At 40.9% G+C, this 19,558-nt stretch overlaps 1 pseudogene; it reads right to left on the bottom strand.

The window, feature by feature from the left end:
* Positions 1-16,335: 16,335 nt before the first annotated feature.
* Positions 16,336-18,659, bottom strand: LOC782958 (heat shock cognate 71 kDa protein-like; annotated as a pseudogene).
* Between the last annotated feature and the right edge of the window lie 899 nt (positions 18,660-19,558).

Raw genomic sequence — 19,558 nt, 5'->3', positions numbered from 1 at the left:
TTCTTTACCCACTGAGCCACTGGGGAAGCCCTCAGTCTTTCCTAATTAAAAACAAAAGTGAAAAGTGAAGTCACTCAGTCATGTCCGACTCTTTGCAACCCTATGGACTGTCGCCTACCAGGCTCCTCCGTCCGTGGGATTCTTCAGGCAAGAATACTGGAGTGGGTTGCCATTTCCTTCTCCAGGAGATCTTCCCGACCCGAGGACTGAACTGGGTTTCCCGCATTGTAGGCAGATGCTTTACCATCTGAGCTACCCGGGAAAAGGTCTTCCTTAATTCCATGTCTTTTTTTCCCTCTCTTTTACAGAAAAATATATTGGAATCCTTCTACTTGTTTCTTCAATTCTTACTATACCTCTCCACACTGCAGTCTGGTTTCTACCACCACTGAAATGCTCTTGACAAGACCTCCACCCCTATTTCCAATACATTTTAGTATATATATATGTGTTCTCAACAGCATGAACCATTGGTGATGCGGTCTTCTCAATACCTTCTCCCTTGACTTCTGTGATACCATTTCTAAGTTTCTGGCTATTCTTCAGTGTCCTTTGTGGACTCCTCTTTTGTTCATCTCTTGTTCATAAGAATTCTTCAAAGTTCTATGTTAAAACTTTTCCTGTTCACATTCTTCTAATTTTCTTATGTAATCTCAATTTTGGGGTTGCAAAGAGATGGACCTGACTTAGCAACTGAACAATAAATGATCTCATCTATTCCCATGGAATCAATTACCATCTTCAAGCTGATGGCTTTCAACTATATGTCTCGTCCAGATTTCTTTCCTAGTTTTCAGATTTGAATGTCCACTCTTTTTTAAATTCATACTGGAACCTCAAACTCAACATATCTGAAACTACACATATCTTCTTCAAAATAGTTGTTCCAACTTGTTTTTCCCGCCTGGGTGAGTGATGCCACCATTCACAGGTTCCCCTGGTTAAAAAATTGGAGGTTTTTCTTCTCTCTCTTCCTCTATAGCAATCATTTCTACTCTGTAAATGTTGTTCAAATTAGGTTACTTTTATCCTTCCCATTGTACTGCCCTAGTTCAGATTATAATCATTTTTCATCTATATTATAATTCTCTAGAAATAATTTGTGTTAGGTGAGCTGATGTGGGTTGTGAAAGAATTCACAGAAGTATTAACAAGGAGGAAAAAAAAAGTGTTCTTATTCACTTTCCAAGGGAGGAAAGGGACCAGACCCATACAGTGGCGTTGGCCCTGATGCGTGGGTGTTTGAGTCTTTTATTGAGTTTAAAGAGCAAAGTGTAGGAAAGAGCAGGTAAGTTTATATCTATTTTGGTCCAAGTTCTGTCTGGGCTGGATGTGCTTCTATAGAATATGATTTTTCTGAAACTTTGTAACTTTTTGCCTTCAGTAATTTTCCAGTCCTTGGGTGTTTGAAAGAGACTCGATAGGGTGTCTGAAAGACCCTTGACAGGAGCTTCTCTATCTTGAACCATGTTAGATGAGTTTAAAGTCTGCGCACACACACACACACACACACACACAGAAGTCGCTCAATCGTGTCCGACTCTTTGAGACCCCATGGATTGTAGCCCACCAGGCTCCTCGGTCCATGGGATTTTCCAGGCATGAATACTGGAGTGAGTTGCCGTTTCCTTCTCCATTAAAGTCTGCAACTGCTAGGTACCTAAAGGTATGCCAGGAATATACTGGTTTCTTCCTTGCTATCTTTGTAAACATAGCTTATCTTTTTAAAAATGACACAAAGAAAGCAGAAGAGGAAACAGATGCCTCTGGTAGCACATGACCCCACCCCCACTCCCAACCTGCCCAGGTAAGCAATGCCTGAAGCCACATTTCTCTCTCAAACTTTCCAGTTATCTGAGCCAATGCATTTCAATTTTCTTTTCAATTAAGCAAATGTATTGGATTTCCACTACCTGAAATTTAAAAGCAATATAAAATCATTTGACCAGGACATGATATTTATCCTTGGTTCCTAGTACAGTACCTGGCCAATGCTTAACTTGTTGTATAAATGATGTATACAAACCACCTTATATTTATTTTTTATCTCCATGACAACAAACAGCAAAGTGCTTTCATTCATTCAACAAATATTTGTTGAATTTGTACTATGAATCACTATTCTAGATATTGGGAATATGGCCCTGAACGAAATACACAAAAGCCCTACTCTAATGAAATTTACATATAGTTTATTCAAAGATAATGAATAAAGAATTAAGGTGTGCTGTTTGGCAGAGGATTTTCTATTTTTGTCTATAAATATTAGAAAAGCCCCTTGGAGTTAATACAGCAAGATAATATGTGTGAACCAAAGAAATCCAAAGAAATCCAAAGAAACCAAAGAAATTCTTCAGTTTTTATTTGTCAGCATAAGATATTTACATGAGAATGAATCAAAGACATTATATCCACTAAATATCAGGTCTAAACAAACTTCAGGGTTTAAAATTCTATCAGAAACAAATTATTTTATAAAGCACTGAGGATCCAGTTCATAGAAACTTAGATTCACGGACCCTTTAATTCAGTATTCAAGGTAACATAGAAAAAAAACCATAATATATCAAGTAGGCGGTCCTAGAGCTGAATCCTAGATTAAAATAAAAGCTCTGTCCTTTGGGGAAAGTTTCCTATATTTTCTAAGTGCTATTTCCTCATGATAAAAGGAGGATTATAACAGTTAATTCACTAGGTCTGTTCATTCACTTTGAAAATTAGCCAGTGACCATTTAGTATGAATATTAGTTGAATGAATGCTAATATAAATATTAAATAAGATGAGTGAAAGTCGCTCAGTTGTGTCCAACTCTTTGCTACCACATTGACATTGACATTGAAGTCGCTCAGTCGTGTCCGACTCTTTGCGACCCCATGGACTGTAGCCTACCAGGCTCCTCCTTCCATGGAATTTTCCAGGCAAGAGTACTGGAGTGGGTTGCCATTTCCTTCTCCAGGAGATCTTCCCAATCCAGAGATCGAATCCAGGTCTCCCACATTGTAGGCAGACACTTTACCGTCTGAGCCACCAGGGAAGTCAACTTTGCGACCACATGTACAATATATATTTCATGGAATTCTCCAGGTCAGAATACTGGAGTGGGTAGCCTTTTCCTTCTCCATGGGGTCTTCCCAACCCCAGGATCGAACCCAGGTCTCCCACATTGCAGGTGGATTCTTTACCATCTGAGCCACCTGGGAAGCCTAAGATGATATATATGAAAGCATTTATAAGATGTAAAAGATGTAATGTGCTATACAAACTTTACTTGTTTGGTATTATTATTATTCCTGTGAGAGCCAAGGTTGTGGAAGACTTGCATAGGAGAGGGTACTAGAAAGAGAAGGAAGAATAAAAACTGACTTGAAAAGAGTTAAATGTCTAAGTGTCTAAGAGGAAAGTGAGAAAGGCCAACAGTAATGAGCAATATACTTCAAAGTAGTGGAAGTCTGATGTCAGCCTCTGGGCTCTTCTTTGTAACACTTATGATTCTCACCATAAAAACTCCTAATCTTATGCTCTGCACATACCAATTTTACCTCCGCACTACCATTTTTAAAGCTGGTTTTAGGATAGCAATCTGCTTAAATAATAATGTTACAATGTCACAAAAACATTGTTACTGTAGCGCTCTGCTGCTTTGGATTGCATCTTGATTTCTCTATGGAATGCCAACTCTTCGTGTAGTTACTTCTTAAGGTTAAAATTTTCCCTGTACAGAATTAGTCTCTGCATGGCATTTTTCCTTTTTGGTTTTGTGTTTTCTAATTTTTCTGTAACAATTTGGAGTTATAATGAAAATGAAAACATTACTTTCGAAAACAAGTTTTAATAAAAACCAAAATCCTCCAACAGTTGGGCTATGTCTTTTCCTTCTACATTATCAACTGCCAATTTAGATTTCTAATCATCTGAATGAGCTTCTCTAAGATGACTCTCTCTCTCTCTCTCTCTCTCTCTCTGTCCCCCTCCCCCCCAATTAAACTGACCATCATTGAAATCTAAATGTTTTGATTCTTGGCAAACTTGTTTATCACCCCCAGATTCTGGAAATTTAGAAGAGAGAGATAGCAATTTCTTGTCTTCTCTCATGTTGAGAATTTTTCAAGGTGAATGTTGAGTATGGGCAGGAACTATCACAAAATAATACCTTGGAATTTAGGAAAGAAGAGATTCATCAAGAAAAGAGGAAGCCTAAACTAACAGACTTATATTCTCTCATCTCTGAACTATTTTTCAGATTATCCTGTTTACCAAAGCTGTCTATGAATATTTTCATTTAAATGACTTACTATTAAAATGTTATCGCTAGCACAATCAATACCATGCACACAATTAAATGTGTTGACTTAGTTTTAGTGTTAAGCTTTCTTTGGAATAAGCAGTGTTATTCTATACCCTCCAAACTTTTGAAATTTCTGACATAGCATAGCTGCTTGCTTATAACCTTTTAAAGCAGAAGGAATACTGGTTATGTCCAGAAGATCACAAGGATAGCTGAGACAAGGCTAGGGGCCAGGATGAGGAGAAGATGTAGAAGTGGGTCAAACTCAGGAAGGGGCTCAGAAGCTGTAAGGTAAGGTGGGTCTGAACCCAGTGAGGTGTGGGCAGTGGAAGTATTCATTAATTCTCAAAGACTTGCAGGGATCAATATTAGTGTGAGTGGTCACAGTAGACAGGAAATCTATGGAGCAGAGGTTAATAACATGCACAGAGTTTGGGTTCAACTCCTGGGAAAGAGCAACAAGCAGAAGCTTTCCATTTTGCCAGCTTCCTGTCTCACCCACTGGTTTTTATGTGGTTCCTATTGAAATAGAGAGAAACCAGCATGATATGTCAAGGTGTGAATTAAAGAATGTGTAATCTAAGAGTATGGATGAGAGAAGAGAGGTAGAAATTTTAAGTTTGTTTTGTGGGGAAGGGCAGGAGAGGTACAGGACAATGTTATTTTTTCCTTTTCCCCCATTGAACAAAGCTCTCTGAAATTCAAAAATAATAAGAAAACTAAAATTTCAAATGTTGAATTTGGGGATCAAATAATCAGAGCCCCATTTTGACCACCATTCTTACTTCCTCACTGTACCTTATTCTTAGACTTGGCAAGATTCAATAAGCAAATTTAAGAAATTTTAGAAAAAGGACAGGAAAAACTATTAATATCTTCATTGTATCTACTGAAAGCAAATGCTATCCTAATATTCATCTTCCTGAGGGCCTTTAAAAGGCAATATTTAGTCACAAACTCATCTTGAATAGTTGGTATAAGGGGATGTGCAGTATAGGACAATTTTCATCTCCAAAAAATACAATCCTAGGTTTCGTCCGTGTGTAAATGAGATCCATACTGTATCCTCCTTGGAGCAAAATGTTTCTATGCTGAAAAGAAGTGGCAATCTTGTCCAGGACTTCCAAGAAAAAAGGCTTCCCTGGTGGCTCAGAGGTTAAAGCATCTGCCTGCAATGCAGGAGACCTGGGTTCGATCCCTGGGTCGGGAAGATCCCCTGGAGAAGGAAATGGCAACCCACTCCAGTATTCTTGCCTGGAGAATCCTATGGACGGAGGAGCCTGGTGGGCTACAGTCCACAGTGTCGCAAAGAGTCGGACACAACTGAGCGACTTCACTTTCACTTTCTACCAAGAGAAAACAGAATACTAAAACACTATTATCTTCCAAAGCCCCAGAGAACCAAAAGCACCACCTTGGATTTTTTTTTTTTTTTTTGGCTGCACATATGGGAGAAGACAATGGTACCCCAATCCGGTACTCTTGCCTGGAAAATCCCATGGATGGAGGAGCCTGGTAGGCTGCAGTCTATGAGGTCACTAAGAGTCGGACACGACTGAGCGACATTGCTTTTACTTTTCACTTTCATGATTGGAGAAGGAAATGGAAACCCATTCCAGTATTCTTGCCTGGAGAATCCCAGGGACAGGGGAGCCTGGTGGGCTTCCGTCCATGGGGTTGCACAGAGTCGGACACGACTGAAACAACTTAGCAGCAGCAGCACGGCATGTGGGATCTTAGTTCCATGACCAGGGATTGAACCTGTGCCCACTGCAGTGGAAGCACAGAGTCTTAGCCTTGATTTTTTAAGTTTAGTCAAAAACTCCCCCAAAGGCAATCAGTTTAGTTCAGTTCAGTCGCTCAGTCGTGTCTGACTCTTTGCGACCCCATGGACTACAGGATGCCAGGCCTCCCTGTCCATCACCAACTTCCAGAGTTTTCCCAAACTCCTGTCCATTGAGTTGGTGATATCATCCAACCATCTCATCCTCTGTCGTCCCCTTCTCCTCCTGCCTTCAATCTTTCCCAGCAATCAGGGTCCTTTCAAATGAGTCAGCTCTTCATATCAGGTGGCCAAAGTATTGGAGTTTCAGCATCAGTCCTTCCTATGAACACTCAGGACTGATCTCCTTCAGGATGGACTGGTTGGATCTCCTTGCAGTCCAGCGGACTCTCACGAGTCTTATCCAACACCACAGTTCAAAAGCATCAATTCTTCGCACTCAACTTTCTTTATAGTCCAACTCTCACATCTATATATGACTACTGGAAAAACCATAGCCTTGACTAGATGGACCTTTGTTGGCAAAGTAATGTCTCTGCTTTTTAATATGCTGTCTACGTTAGTCATAACTTTCCTTCCAAGGAGCAAGCGTCTTTTAATTTCATGGCTGCAATCACCATCTGCAGTGATTTTGGAGCCCCCCAAAATAAAGTCAGCCACTGTTTCCATTGTTTCTCCATCTATTTGCCATGAAGTGATGGGACCAGATGCCATGACCTTTGTTTCCTGAATGTTGAGCTTTAAGCCAACTTTTTCACTCTCCTTTTTCACTTTCATCAAGAGGCTCTTTAGTTCTCCTTCACTTTCTGCCGTAAGAGTGCTGTTATCTGCATATCCGAGGTTATTGATATTTCTCCCGGCAATCTTGATTCTAGCTTGTGCTTCATCCAGCCCAGCATTTCTCATGATGCACTCTGAATATAAGTTAAATAAGCAGGATGACAATATACAGCCTTGAAGTACTCTTTTCCCGATTTGGAAACAATCTGTTGTTCCGTGTCCAGTTCTCACTGTTGCTTCCTGAACTTCATACAGGTTTCTTAAGAGGCAGGTCAGGTGGTCTTGTATTCCCATCTCTTTCAGAATTTTCCACAGTTTGTGGAACAAACTTTGACACAGTCAAAGGCTTTGGCATAGTCAAGAAAGCAGAAATAGGTGTTTTACTGGAACTCTCTTGCTTTTTCGAAGATCCAATGGATGTTGGCAACTTGATCTCTGGTTCCTCTGCCTTTTCTAAAACCAGCTTTTCAAAGGCAATTTTATTCTAAGAATAAAACGAATAAATTAGGACTTCTTGAAAACTATTACTTTAATACCATTTTTTTTTAAAGAGAATGAAACATCTTTTCTTCCACACTTATAAAATCTCATACTCAATACTTGTCTATTCAGTTTGCTTGATCCGTATTATTCTTGAGGAAGTGGTGGAGAAGATATCCATGGAAATAAGAATTCAGTATTTCTCTTAATAGAAATAGAATGATCATATTCTATGTCATCTTAGGTACTACTTTGTGTATTTGAGTAAATAGTGTGACAATTTCAGAATCAAAGACAATCATGTGAAAAAGTTAACTGGGATAAACAGTGACAGGCTTCCTCAGAAAGCTGGACTTTTACTTTGAAAATTTATAAAAGGAGCAAAGATGGTCTGTTATAAATTTAGACTGTTTGAGAGCAGCACTTCAGTGTGGAGAAACCTATTCTGAAGCAAGTAAAAAGAAGTTTATTATCTTTTTATTATGACAAGCAAATTAGTAAACTGAAAAAGTTTTTGAGGGGCCAATACTTAAGTAATTCCTAGAAATTCCTCGAAACCAAGCGACAAACTTTTGACCTTTGTCCATAGTTCTTATATCAGCAATAAGTAGGTAACAGGATAAGGGGCAATTCCTAGGGACATTGAGTAAAGTCTGTCTCCTTCCAGGAGTCTAGAAACCCAAGTTTTAACAGCTGTGGGATTTGGGGTTAGTCATTTTCCCCTCTGAATCTTAATATACTCACCAGAGGATGAAAGTGTGATATAAAGCATTATTTGCCCCCATATTCTTTTTAGTAATAAACCACCTCAAGTTTTATTAAGGCACAAGGGTGCCCAGCTAGAGAAGAATTTCCAGGCTTCCTTTTAGCTAGGAAAGTGAAAGTGAAAGTTGCTCAGTTGTGTCTCTTTGCAACCCAATGGACTATACAGTCCATGGAATTTTCAGGCCAGGATATTGGAATGGGTAGCCTTTCCCTTCTCCAGGGGATCTTTCCCAACCCAGGGATCAAACCCAGGTCTCCCACATTGCAGGTGGATTCTTTACCAGCTAAGCCACAAGGGAAGTCCAAGAATACTGGAGTGGGTAGCCTATCCCTTCTCCAGTGGATCTTCCCAACCCAGGAATTGAACTGGGGTCTCCTACATTGCAGGCAAATTCTTTACCACTCCAACTGAGCTAGGAGTGGTCATGAAATAGCAAAGATGATTTTTGCAATTTTCTTATCATTCCTTAGAAATGACGTCACCTGACCTGGATTCGTCTCTCTTTCATTGGTTGGAAAATGCCAACAACAGGAGCCACCACTTTATTTTATTTATTTTTAAAAAAATATTGATTTGTCTGCTCCAGGTCTTAGTCACAGTATGTGGGAGGTCTTTAGTTCTGACGTGCAAGCTCTCATTTGCAGCATATGGGATCTAGTTCCCTGACCAGGGATGGAACCCAGGCCCCCTGCATTGGTAGCATGGAGTCTTAGCCACTAGACCACCAGGAAAGTCCCAGGAGCCACGCTTTAGACCACTGGGAACCCACACGTTGAGGAGGGCAGACCTTCCTCTTAGCCTGGGTTCCTGAGCAATATCATAGAACAGAGAAGTCCTACCAGCCTTGCACCACTTCCCTTGGGACTCTTGGTGGTGGTGGTGGTTGAGTCACTAAGTCGTGTCCTACTCTTGCAACCCCATGGACTACAGCCCACCAGGCTCCTCTGTGCATGGGATTCTCCAGGCAAGAATACTGGAGTGGGTTGCCATGCCCTTCTCCAGGGGATCTTCCTGACCCAGGAATAGAACCTGGGTCTCCTGCATTGCAGGCAGTTTCTTAACTGACTGAGCTATGAGGGAAGCCCAAATTGACAATAGTTACTGGTTAGTACGTAGCCACATTGGCTTAAAGAACACTGGAGTGGGTAGCCTATCCCTTCTCCTGCCGATCTTCCTGACCCAGGAATTGAACCGAGGTCTCCTGCATTGCAGGCAGATTGTTTACCAACTAAGCTATTAGGGAAGCCTTTTGGGACTCTTAGGTGACAGCAAAGAAAAAACAAAAACGCTCCTCTTCTTTTAAGCTGCTTTACTCTGGGTTTCCTTTGGTACATTAGCTTAGCCTGAACCCTAGCTAAGGCAGAAGTTCCTGAACAAATAATCACAGAAGAATGTCCCAGTTCTGAATAGAAGAAACATAACGGAAGCAACAGATTTTTGCTTCAGGACTAAAACAGAAGGTAGAATAAACCTTGTTATCCTGCCAGTGATGATCACAGCAGCACATGATCAAGCTTAAGATCACTTTTTTAAATGATGGTCTTTTCTTCATTCTTAGCAACTCAGACTCCGAGGCCCCTTTATTATACCATTTTAATTGCTCTGTTAATCACTTTCAATGTTCTTCCATTTTACTACCATGCAGTATGACAATAGATTGCCTTCTCTACAAAGGCTATCTTTAAATTCCCACGGGCATTTAGTAAAGTTTTATTATCCCCAGACCTAATCCTATGAGAAGATTAGATCGCTAGAAGTCGTTTTCTGCCTATCAGCATAAGGCAGCCAGGGAGGGTTTGCAGACATATGGGGTTTGAAACCTTGAAATCCTGCAGCTTATGTCGGGGAGCCAGAGGAGCTCTGGGAAGTCACCTGAATCAGACTCGCCTTTGCTTATGCAAGTCATTGACCATAAAGGCATTTGAAATCTCTTGTGGCTTTGTAAAAGTCCAGGCTTAATTACTCGATTTTACCCAAATTTTACACCTACACACAGATCACCTTTTTATTAATTGCTAAACATTTTTATTAGCAATACTCTCATTTTAACTTTTTAAAAAATTTATTTATTTCAATTGGAGAACAATTACTTTACAAAATCATGATGGTTTTTGCCATATAGCAACATGAATCAGACACAGGTATACATACATCCCCTCCATCCTGAACCCCCTCCCACATGCCTCCCACCCTCTCCCTCCAGGTTGTCACAGAGCACTGACTTTGGGTACCCTGCATCATACATCAGACTCCCACTGGATTTCTGTGTTACATACAGTAATGTGTATGTTTCAATTCTATTCTCTCAGATCATCCCACCCTCTCCTCCCATTGAGTCCAAAAGTCTGTTCTTTATGCCTGTGTCTCCTTTGCTGCCCTACACGTAGGACCATCTTTCTAAATTTCATATATATGCGTTAATATACGATGCTTGTCTTTCCCTTTCCAACTTACTTCACTCTGTATAACAGGCTCTGGGTTCAGCCACCTCATTAGAACTCTGTGATTTGTTGATATCCAAAGGAGAAAAACACAGATTGTATGACAGATGAATTTAGAAGCGTAGAAAACTTCCCAAGAAAGCATTTTGCACAGGGAAGAGATTTGGGCATCCAAAAGGCCAGCTAAATGGCATTCAAGGCTGTGGAGTAGGGAAAGATATATCTAAGGGAATGAGAAAAGGAGTGCTGACAAAGAAAAGTGGAGGAATGCAACATGGTCTTTTAACCCACCTACTGATCTATCTCCCACACTGAAGCCAGAGAAATCATTTAAAAACACCAATCTGATCGTTTTCATTCCCCTGCTTAAAAGTCACAGATGATTTACTATGACACTTAAAAACATGTACCAAATCCTAACTTGACCTAAAAATATGCTGTGTCTGAACCCTAATTACCTTTCTAAAATCGCATCAGACTACAATCTCTTTTCCTCTCTGCAAACTAGGCACATGGGGTATTGTGGTTGAACTATGTACCCTCTAAATATCACGTGTTGTTGTCATAACTCCTAGTACCTCAGAATGTGACTTTATTTGGAAATAGGGTCACTGTATATGTAATTAGTTAAGGCAAGGTTACTTTGAAATAGGGTGAACCCCCAATCCAATATGACTGGTATTCTTACAAAAGGGGGAAATTTGGACATGGACACAGTGATGACACCATGTGAAGAGGAGCGCAGGAAATGGGAGTGATACTTCTACAAGTGAAAGAACAGCAGGGATTGTTGTTCTTTCAGCAAATCACCAGAAGCTAAGGGAGACAGTTCTCAGGAGGAACTAAGAATGCCAACACCTGATCTCCAGAACTGAGACAGTACATTTCTGTTGTTTAAGCCACGCAGTTTTGTTATGACAGCCCAAGGGGACTAATAATGTGGGTTTTCCCAACTCTGCATAGATGTGTGTTCATACTGTTCCCTTTGCCTTGGCAGCTTCTCTAGCCAAGCTTGACACCTTGCTTTAAGCATCTTTTCCTTGAGAGAGAAATCTTCCTTAATCTCCCAGACTAGCTAAAGCCCCTCTCCTCCTCAATCTACACTTACCATAAATTCAACAAGACCCTGCACTTCCTCAATGCCCTATGCCCTCCTGAATTATCTGTTTATTAATGTCTGTCTTTTGCATCTTGCTATAAGTCTGGAGAAGGCAATGGCACCCCACTCCAGTACTCTTGCCTGGAAAATCCCATGGACAGAGGAGCCTGGTGGGCTGCAGTCCATGGGGTCGCTAAGAGTCGGACCTGACTGAGCAACTTCACTTTCACTTTTCACTTTCCTGCACTGGAGAAGGAAATGGCAACCCACTCCAGTGTTCTTGCCTGGAGAATCCCAGGGACAGGGAAGCCTGGTGGGCTGCAGTCTATGGGGTCGCACAGAGTCGGACACGACTGAAGTGACTTAGCAGTAGCAGTACAAGTCCAGGCTAGGACTCTGAGTGTCTCATTCACGGCTGTGTCCTCTGTGACTGGCATATAATTAGTGCTCAAGAAATATGTATTGACTGGTTCCCTTGATTTTAACTTGGAATCTTCTGTTCCTAAACATTGTTTCAAAGATCCCACATCCTTAGTTATAATTCCCACCAAAGTATTCCTTTCCTCATGTATATATTCATATGCCTGAAGGCAAACCTCATATTTCTATAATTTGTTGTTGTCATACCTAACATTTTATTCCATTCCACCACACATCTGTATAAGCAATAACATTTGTAAATGTACTAGTCTTCAGGAATGTTTTTGATTTGGGTCCTATATTACTGAAAAGAATCTCAATTATTTGGCAAGCTGACATCCTCATAAGATTCTATCTGTCCAGCAAGGCAGAGGAGGGAAATTGTGAGAGAACACGAAAGCAATGAAGCACTTTTTAAACAAACATTCATTTAATCTGACTCCTGATATGAAAATTTTGGGAATTTTCCTGATGTGGAGAGGGAGGGATGATGGGAGATTTGCTGAAAATTACATGAAATCCATGGAATAATGAAAGTTAATCTCAAAACATCTATATCTATGCCTATCTCTCTCAATAGACATAAACATATTTGTAAAAGGGGAAAAAAGAGCAATTGATTCCAGGTAGGCTACTTCTCCCTCTCAGGTCACTTCTAAGTTAGTTTGAATTTGACTCCCAAAGAATTGCAACAGTTCTTGAAAAGGGTTTACTTAAACAGATAGATTTAGAAGCCTCTTTGTAAAGAAGGTCTTAGTGGGTATATTCACTGAGTAAAAACATTTTGGTTTATCCTAAAGAGAATTTCCTAAGTAAGTACATGTTCAACAGACATGCTCTTGATGGAGTAACAGTTGGATATACTACAGTTTTTAGTATCATATTTTCAGACAAGACTCCACTGGTCACAGAAAGAGTAAATGACAAACTATAGAAAGAACCATTACTCTTGAGCACAGGAAGAATAAAATAACTGGACTTGTCCTAGTCATTCGTTTAGTAAATAGTTCTTGAGCATTTACTCTGTGTTAACAATTGTGGCAGATGCTATTAATACAAAGTTCAATAAAATAGTAATAGTAATAAGAATAGCTTATTCTTATTGGTTGCTGATTTTGTCTAGGCCCCAAGCTAAATGCTTTACATACATTATCTCCTCTAATCCTCACCATAGCTTTGTACATAGTTACTATCATTGTCCTCATTTTTAGGAAGAACTTATGTCCCAGAGAAGTCTAGCAGTGTGTACAAGGTCAAAGAGCTGAGATATAAGTACAGCTATGCCTGACTCCAATGCCTAAGTTCCTACTCAGTGCATTAGACTAACTCACAACAGAGAGTCAATTACTATAATTTTTCCCCAAATCCATAAAATTCAGGTTGAGCTTCTGATCTAAGGAAGATAACATTAACAGGGAGTTTGAGAAGGAGAATTTAATTCCACAGTAATACAGGAATGGCATTAAGTAACCTTTTCTTAGAATGAGTTTATGGACCATTTCACATAAGCTCCCCAAGTTCAAAAGTCAGGATTATAGTGATTTGGGCTCATCTCAAGTGAGCTTAAGAAAAACAGAAATGAAAGTAAAGGACTTTAGACTCTAAAGTCCTGTGTGTGTGTGTGTGTGTGTATGCGCGCGCACTTGGGTATGAATGCAAAATAAAAATAGTGCAGAAAAGAGACCTGAAGTTTTGAGTCAAGAAAGAAATCCAATCTCTTTTTTAATCACTAGGGGAGAAATTGAGTTTGTATATGTTTTTGGTAAGAAAGAAGCCATACATTTCATGAAATTCTTTTAAAATACTCTGACCCCAAATTTTGAGCCAACACAGAAAGGAAAAACATATTTTTCAAAAATTTAGACAGAAGATGGCATACAAATGTAACTGTTAGAGATATCAGAATTTTCAAGACCATGTTAAGGCTACCCCAGAATAAGGGAATCACTGGCCTCTGCTTTGTCACTGAGCCTGTGTACTTCCTGACATGTGTCATTTGGGTATGGTATCTTTTGTGTTAGGGAGGGCATGCATCTTCCCCATCGCTTATCTTTCAGTTTGTTTTAATACTCCTGACCTCTCTCTTCTTCCTTCACTCATACAGTCCCAGAAGAGAAGGAGTGAGCTAACCTGATTGATGAATTTGAGAAAGAAACTGTGAAAGCTTGCAGAAGCCACAAACTCGTTTTCCTCTACAGTTTGGGTGGGATGTGGACTTGGAGAAGAGGATGCCTGCTCCATTCTAGTGCAGATAATGCTAAACAGGTGAACCTCCTCATTCTAGATTCAGTATTTGAGAGCCAACTTGCCCACAGATACAAGTCAAATTTCCAATAGCAGTTAAATCAGTAATTAAGGTCATAATTTTTGGTCTCTACCTATTGATTCTTTTTTTCTTAGCTCACCATTATTCTGAAACATGAGGACACAGTGAATCATTTATTAGGTTCCTACAAAGACCCCAAATTGTAGCTAAATTGATAACACTGTACTGTGCCTGCTTAGTTGTATCTGACTCCTTGTGACTCCCATGGAGTCTGCCAGGCTCCTCTATCCACGGAATTTGCCAGACAAAAATACTGGAGTGGGTTGCCATTTGCTCCTTCAGGGGATCTCCCTGGACCAGGGCTCAAACCTGTGTCAAGCCTGTATTGCAGGCAGATTCTTTATCGCTGAGCCATTGGGGAAGCCTAACAGTAGCTTGCAAACAGGACACTAAGAAAGAAAAGCTTATCTTTGTATATTCTGGAAATAAAGAGTAGAATTAGATAACTGCTGCTGCTAAGTCGCTTTAGTCGTGTCCGACTCTGTGCGACCCCATAGATGGCAGCCCACCAGGCTCCCCCGTCCCTGGGATTCTCCAGGCAAGAACACTGGAGTGGGTTGCCATTTCCTTCTCTAATGCGTGAAAGTGAAAAGTGAAAGTGAAGTCTCTCAATCGTGTCCGACTCCTAGTGACCCCATGGACTGCAGCCCACCAGGCCCCTCCGTCCAAGGGATTTCCCAGGCAAGAGTACTGGAGTGGGGGCCATTGCCTTCTCCGGAGAATTAGGTAACTATATTGGTCCAATTTTCTACCCCCAAGCATTACTAATGTAGCTCTGCTTGGCCAAATCCTGTGTGACCATTTGTAAATGGGTAGGTTAACAGTTTAACTGGAGAGCCCAGAAAAGTTATAAGATAGCCTCTAACTCCAGTTCTGCAGTCAGTAGAAACATTTGACAGAGAAGAATTAGAATTAACCTTAGAGGATTAGTGGGGATAATTCTGAGTAATGAGGGAAAGGGCTCTATGTATTATTCAGATATTTTATTTTCTAGCCATGCTGTCTTTCATTTTTCATTTTCTTGTCTATCCATCATAACTGAAGCAAAATTGTATGAGGTGTGGGGGCCATGAAGATGTGCTTTGCCTTCCTTCTACAGCAGAAAATGTAACTGACCAGGAGCCCCAGCTTAGAAATCCAGAATTTGCTTTCAGGATGCCATTACCACAGCTGTTCCAGCCACTGACTGAATACTAAGTACAGCAGTGACATTAAGGCAGGTCCCTTTCCAGAGAGACATGAGACTTCAGTTGGCCAAATTCATCCGGGGGGGGGGGTGGTTCCCTAATGGCTTTGCTGGAACTGTGTGGCCCTCCACCCAACAGCAAGGAGATCGACCCAGTCAATCCTAAAGGAAATCAACCCTGAATATTCACTGGAAGGACTGATGCTAAAGCTCCAATACTTTGGCCACCTGATGCGAAGAACTGACACATTGGAAAAGACCCTGATTCTGGGAAAGATTGAGGGCAGGAAGAGAAGGGGCAACAGAGGATAAGATGGTTGGATGGCATCGTTGACTCAATGGACACGAGTTTGAGCAAACTCTGGGAGATAGTGAAGGACAGGGAAGCCTGGCGTGCTGCAGTCCATAGTTTCGAAAAGAGTCGGACACAACTGAGTAATTAAACAACCACCCAACATTCTCTCCCTCTCTCCTTCACTCTGGGTTAGACTGGCCAGGTGGTCAGAGGGATCCCCCAGCTTCCTCTGGGTACCTCCCTATTTCCTTTCACATGGGTACTTTCTCCTAAGACAGCCCTTAAATGTTTAATCCCATCTTAGTATCTGCTTCTTAAAGGACACCAAGGGAAAGTTTAACAGATTACACAAGTAGAGCCCATTGACCCTGATAAGGAGCCAGAGACCAGCATTTACTTGAAGAAAGCATAACTTGAAGAAAGAAGAACAGAGTTAGTTAAAGCTTTGGAATATAGTTAACACAATCCCATAGCCAATGCAGGGTGACTCTGTACCTATTTTTTTTTTCAATTTTAAATACAGTTTTATTTGAGACATTAAATTTTTTCTCTTGCAATACAGAGCTTGTAAAGTGCAATTTTTTCCATGTGCACACACATTCCATGTTCAAGTACCAAGAATGCCCAGTTATTTACTATAGCAGCTCAACTTTGTAACTGCCACAGGATTTGTTACAAATTTGGGTCCTTCCATGTTTTGTGTGGAACAATGCTATATCTATGCTAGGCTGGCTTAATCAACCTCTTCAATGGTGGGCCCTGAGAAGGCACTACCTGATGGAGGAGCTCCATCACCAAGGAAGCCCCCAGGCATTCCTCCTGGCATTCCCCTGGGCATGCCTCCTGTGCTCTGGTACAGCTTGGTAATGATGGGGTTGTAGAATTTTTCCAACTCCTTCTGCTGGTGTTCAAATTCTTCCTTCCCTGCACTCTGGTTCTTATCCAGCCAGTTGATTATTTAATTACACTTGTAAAGAATCTTCTGTTTGTCCTCATCATTAATCTTGCCCTGAAGTTTCTCATCCTCAACAGTAGCTTTCATGTTTAAGGCATAGGATTCAAGCAAATTTTTTGAAGACACCTTATTCTGCTGCTTCTTGTCTTCAGCTTTGTACTTTTCTGCTTCTTGAACCATCTGTTCAATGTCATCCTTGCTCAAACGGCCCTTGTCATTAGTGATGGTAATCTTGTTCTCTTATCCTGTGCTCTTATCCATAGCAAAGACATTGAGAATGCCACTGGCATCAATATCAAAAGTGACTTCAATCTGAGAAACACTACAGGGGCAGGAGGTATGCCTGTGAGTTCAAACTTGCCAAGCAAGTTGTTATCCTTGGTCATGGTTCACTCACCTTCATAAACCTGAATGAGAACACCAGGCTGGTTGTCAGAGTAGGTGGTGAAAGTCTGCGTCTGCTTGGTAGGAATAGTGATATTGTGCTTGAGGACACTCATGACTCCACCAGCAGTTTCAATTCCAAGGGAAAGGGGAGTGACATCCGACAGCAGCAAGTCTTGAACATTTTCAGGTTTGTCTCCAGACAAAATGGCTACCTGGAATGTAGCATACAGCTGCACCATATGCAAGAGCCTCACCGGGGTTGATGCTCTTATTCAGTTCTTTCCCACTGAAGAAGTCCTGGAGAAGTTTCTGAATCTTGGGGATGCGGGTTGAGCCACCCACCAAGACAATATCGTGGATCTGAGACTTGTCCAGCTTGGCATCCTGAAGGGCCTTCTCCATAGGGTCCCGGGTGCCATGGAACAAGTCAACATTCAATTCTTCAAATCAGAAGTTGATTCCTTCATAGAGAGAATCAATCTCAATACTGGCCTGGGTTCTGGAAGACAGAGTGCGCTTAGCAAGCTCAGAAGCAGTACGGAGGCAACAGACAGCCCTCTTGTTCTCACTGATATCCTTCTTGTGTTTGCTCTTGAACTCTGCAAGGACATGGTTGACCCTGCCATTGTCAAAGTCTTCTCCAGACAAGTATCTCCAGCTATAGATTTAACCCCAAAGATTCTATCCTCAATAGTGAGGATTGACACATCAAAATGCCACCACCTAAATCAAAGATCAGCACATTTCTCTCTGCTCCAACATTTTTGTCTAAGCCATAGGCAATAGCAGCAGCAGTTGGTTCACTGATGATTCTAAGTACACGGAGACCAGCAATAGTTCTAGCATCTTTGGTAGCCTGACGCTGAGAGTCATTAAAGTAGGCAGGTACTGTGACAACAGCATTGGTAACAGTCTTCCCAAGGCAGACTTCTGCAATTTCTTTCCTCTTTTCAGGACCATGGATGACATCTCCTCTGGATAAAAACTCTTTGTCTCTCCCTTGTATTCTACTTAAACCTTAGGTCTGCCAGCATCATTTGCCACCATGAAGGGCCAATGTTTCATAACAGACTGGACAACAGCATCATCAAATCTTCATCCAGTAAGTTGTTTGGCATCAAAAACCGTGTTGGTGGGATTCATTGCGACTTGGTTCTTTGCAGCATCACCAATCAATCGTCTGGTGTTAGTAAAGATGACATAGCTTGGGGTGGTTCAGTCCCCTGATCATTGGCAATTATTTCCACCTTTCTGTGTTCTCCCACACAAGAATCGGTGGTGCCAAGATCAATGCCAACTGCAGGTCCCTTAGACATGGTTGCAAAAACATAGGCCCAGCTCTGCAGGAGGAGCAAGCAGCAATCTGGAAAGCTACCAATGCATCCAATGAGCTGGCTCTGTACTTTAATGGATGGATTTTGAGCAATGTCAAAAAGAGATAACAACGTTTGGATTTGTCAGAACTGATGCTGACTTTTCAGCATTATAAGTATTGGAGAAGAATTAGCGTGAGATTTAGTTGAGAGGAATTGTCAGTGTAGACTCAAAGAATGTCAGAGACTTCCTGAGCCATATTGACTACAGGTTTTATCAACACCACATACAGAAGTGCTTGGTAATTAACACTTGAAATATATTATTTGGCTCTATTCGGTATGGTTTCCAGAATGAACAGACCAAGAAGCAAAATCTTTTACAAATTAGTACCTTGTTTATATATAGAACCTTTCCAGAGTGATTCTGAGTCTCGCCCAGCCCCTCATTGGATCATATCTCATAAAGTGCAAAATTTTGTACTTGGGCTGTAGTGTATTGGTAGAAAGATTCTAGAGCTGTGCTGTCTAATATGGTAGCCACTAGCCTCATCTTATTTTTTAAACTTAAAATTACTTAAATTTGAATAAAATTTAAAATTCAGTAGCTCACTATACTATTCATACTACAAATGCTCGATAGCCATGCATGTTCATGGTTCCTTCATTGAACAGCGCAGATATAGGACATTTCCAACATCAAAGAATATTTTATTCAACAAGGGATATTCTAGAGGAGAATTTCCCCAAGGAAAAAAGTTATCTGACTTTTTAAAAGTAATTCTGCTACATTTGGTGTGGCGAAAGAGTGTTTCAAAGTCACCAGTTCAGCCCAGCTCCTTCTCACACCTACAAAAGATGCTTAATGACTGCCCTACAAGCCACTGAGATTTTTAGAAACCACCTAGGAGGGCTCAGTTTCATCTAGAAAGAGAATCAGTAACCAATATTTCACAGATATCTTCAGCTAATGTGATATTTTCTCACCCATTGCCTAATGAGATTATGTTTTAGGACAATGGAGTACCCTTAGCAACTTTG

Source organism: Bos taurus, chromosome 6, assembly GCF_002263795.3.
Source record: "Bos taurus isolate L1 Dominette 01449 registration number 42190680 breed Hereford chromosome 6, ARS-UCD2.0, whole genome shotgun sequence".
Taxonomy (NCBI): domain Eukaryota; kingdom Metazoa; phylum Chordata; class Mammalia; order Artiodactyla; family Bovidae; genus Bos; species Bos taurus.
The sequence above is the reverse complement of the archived record's forward strand: the minus strand, read 5'-3'. Positions and strand labels throughout refer to the sequence as shown.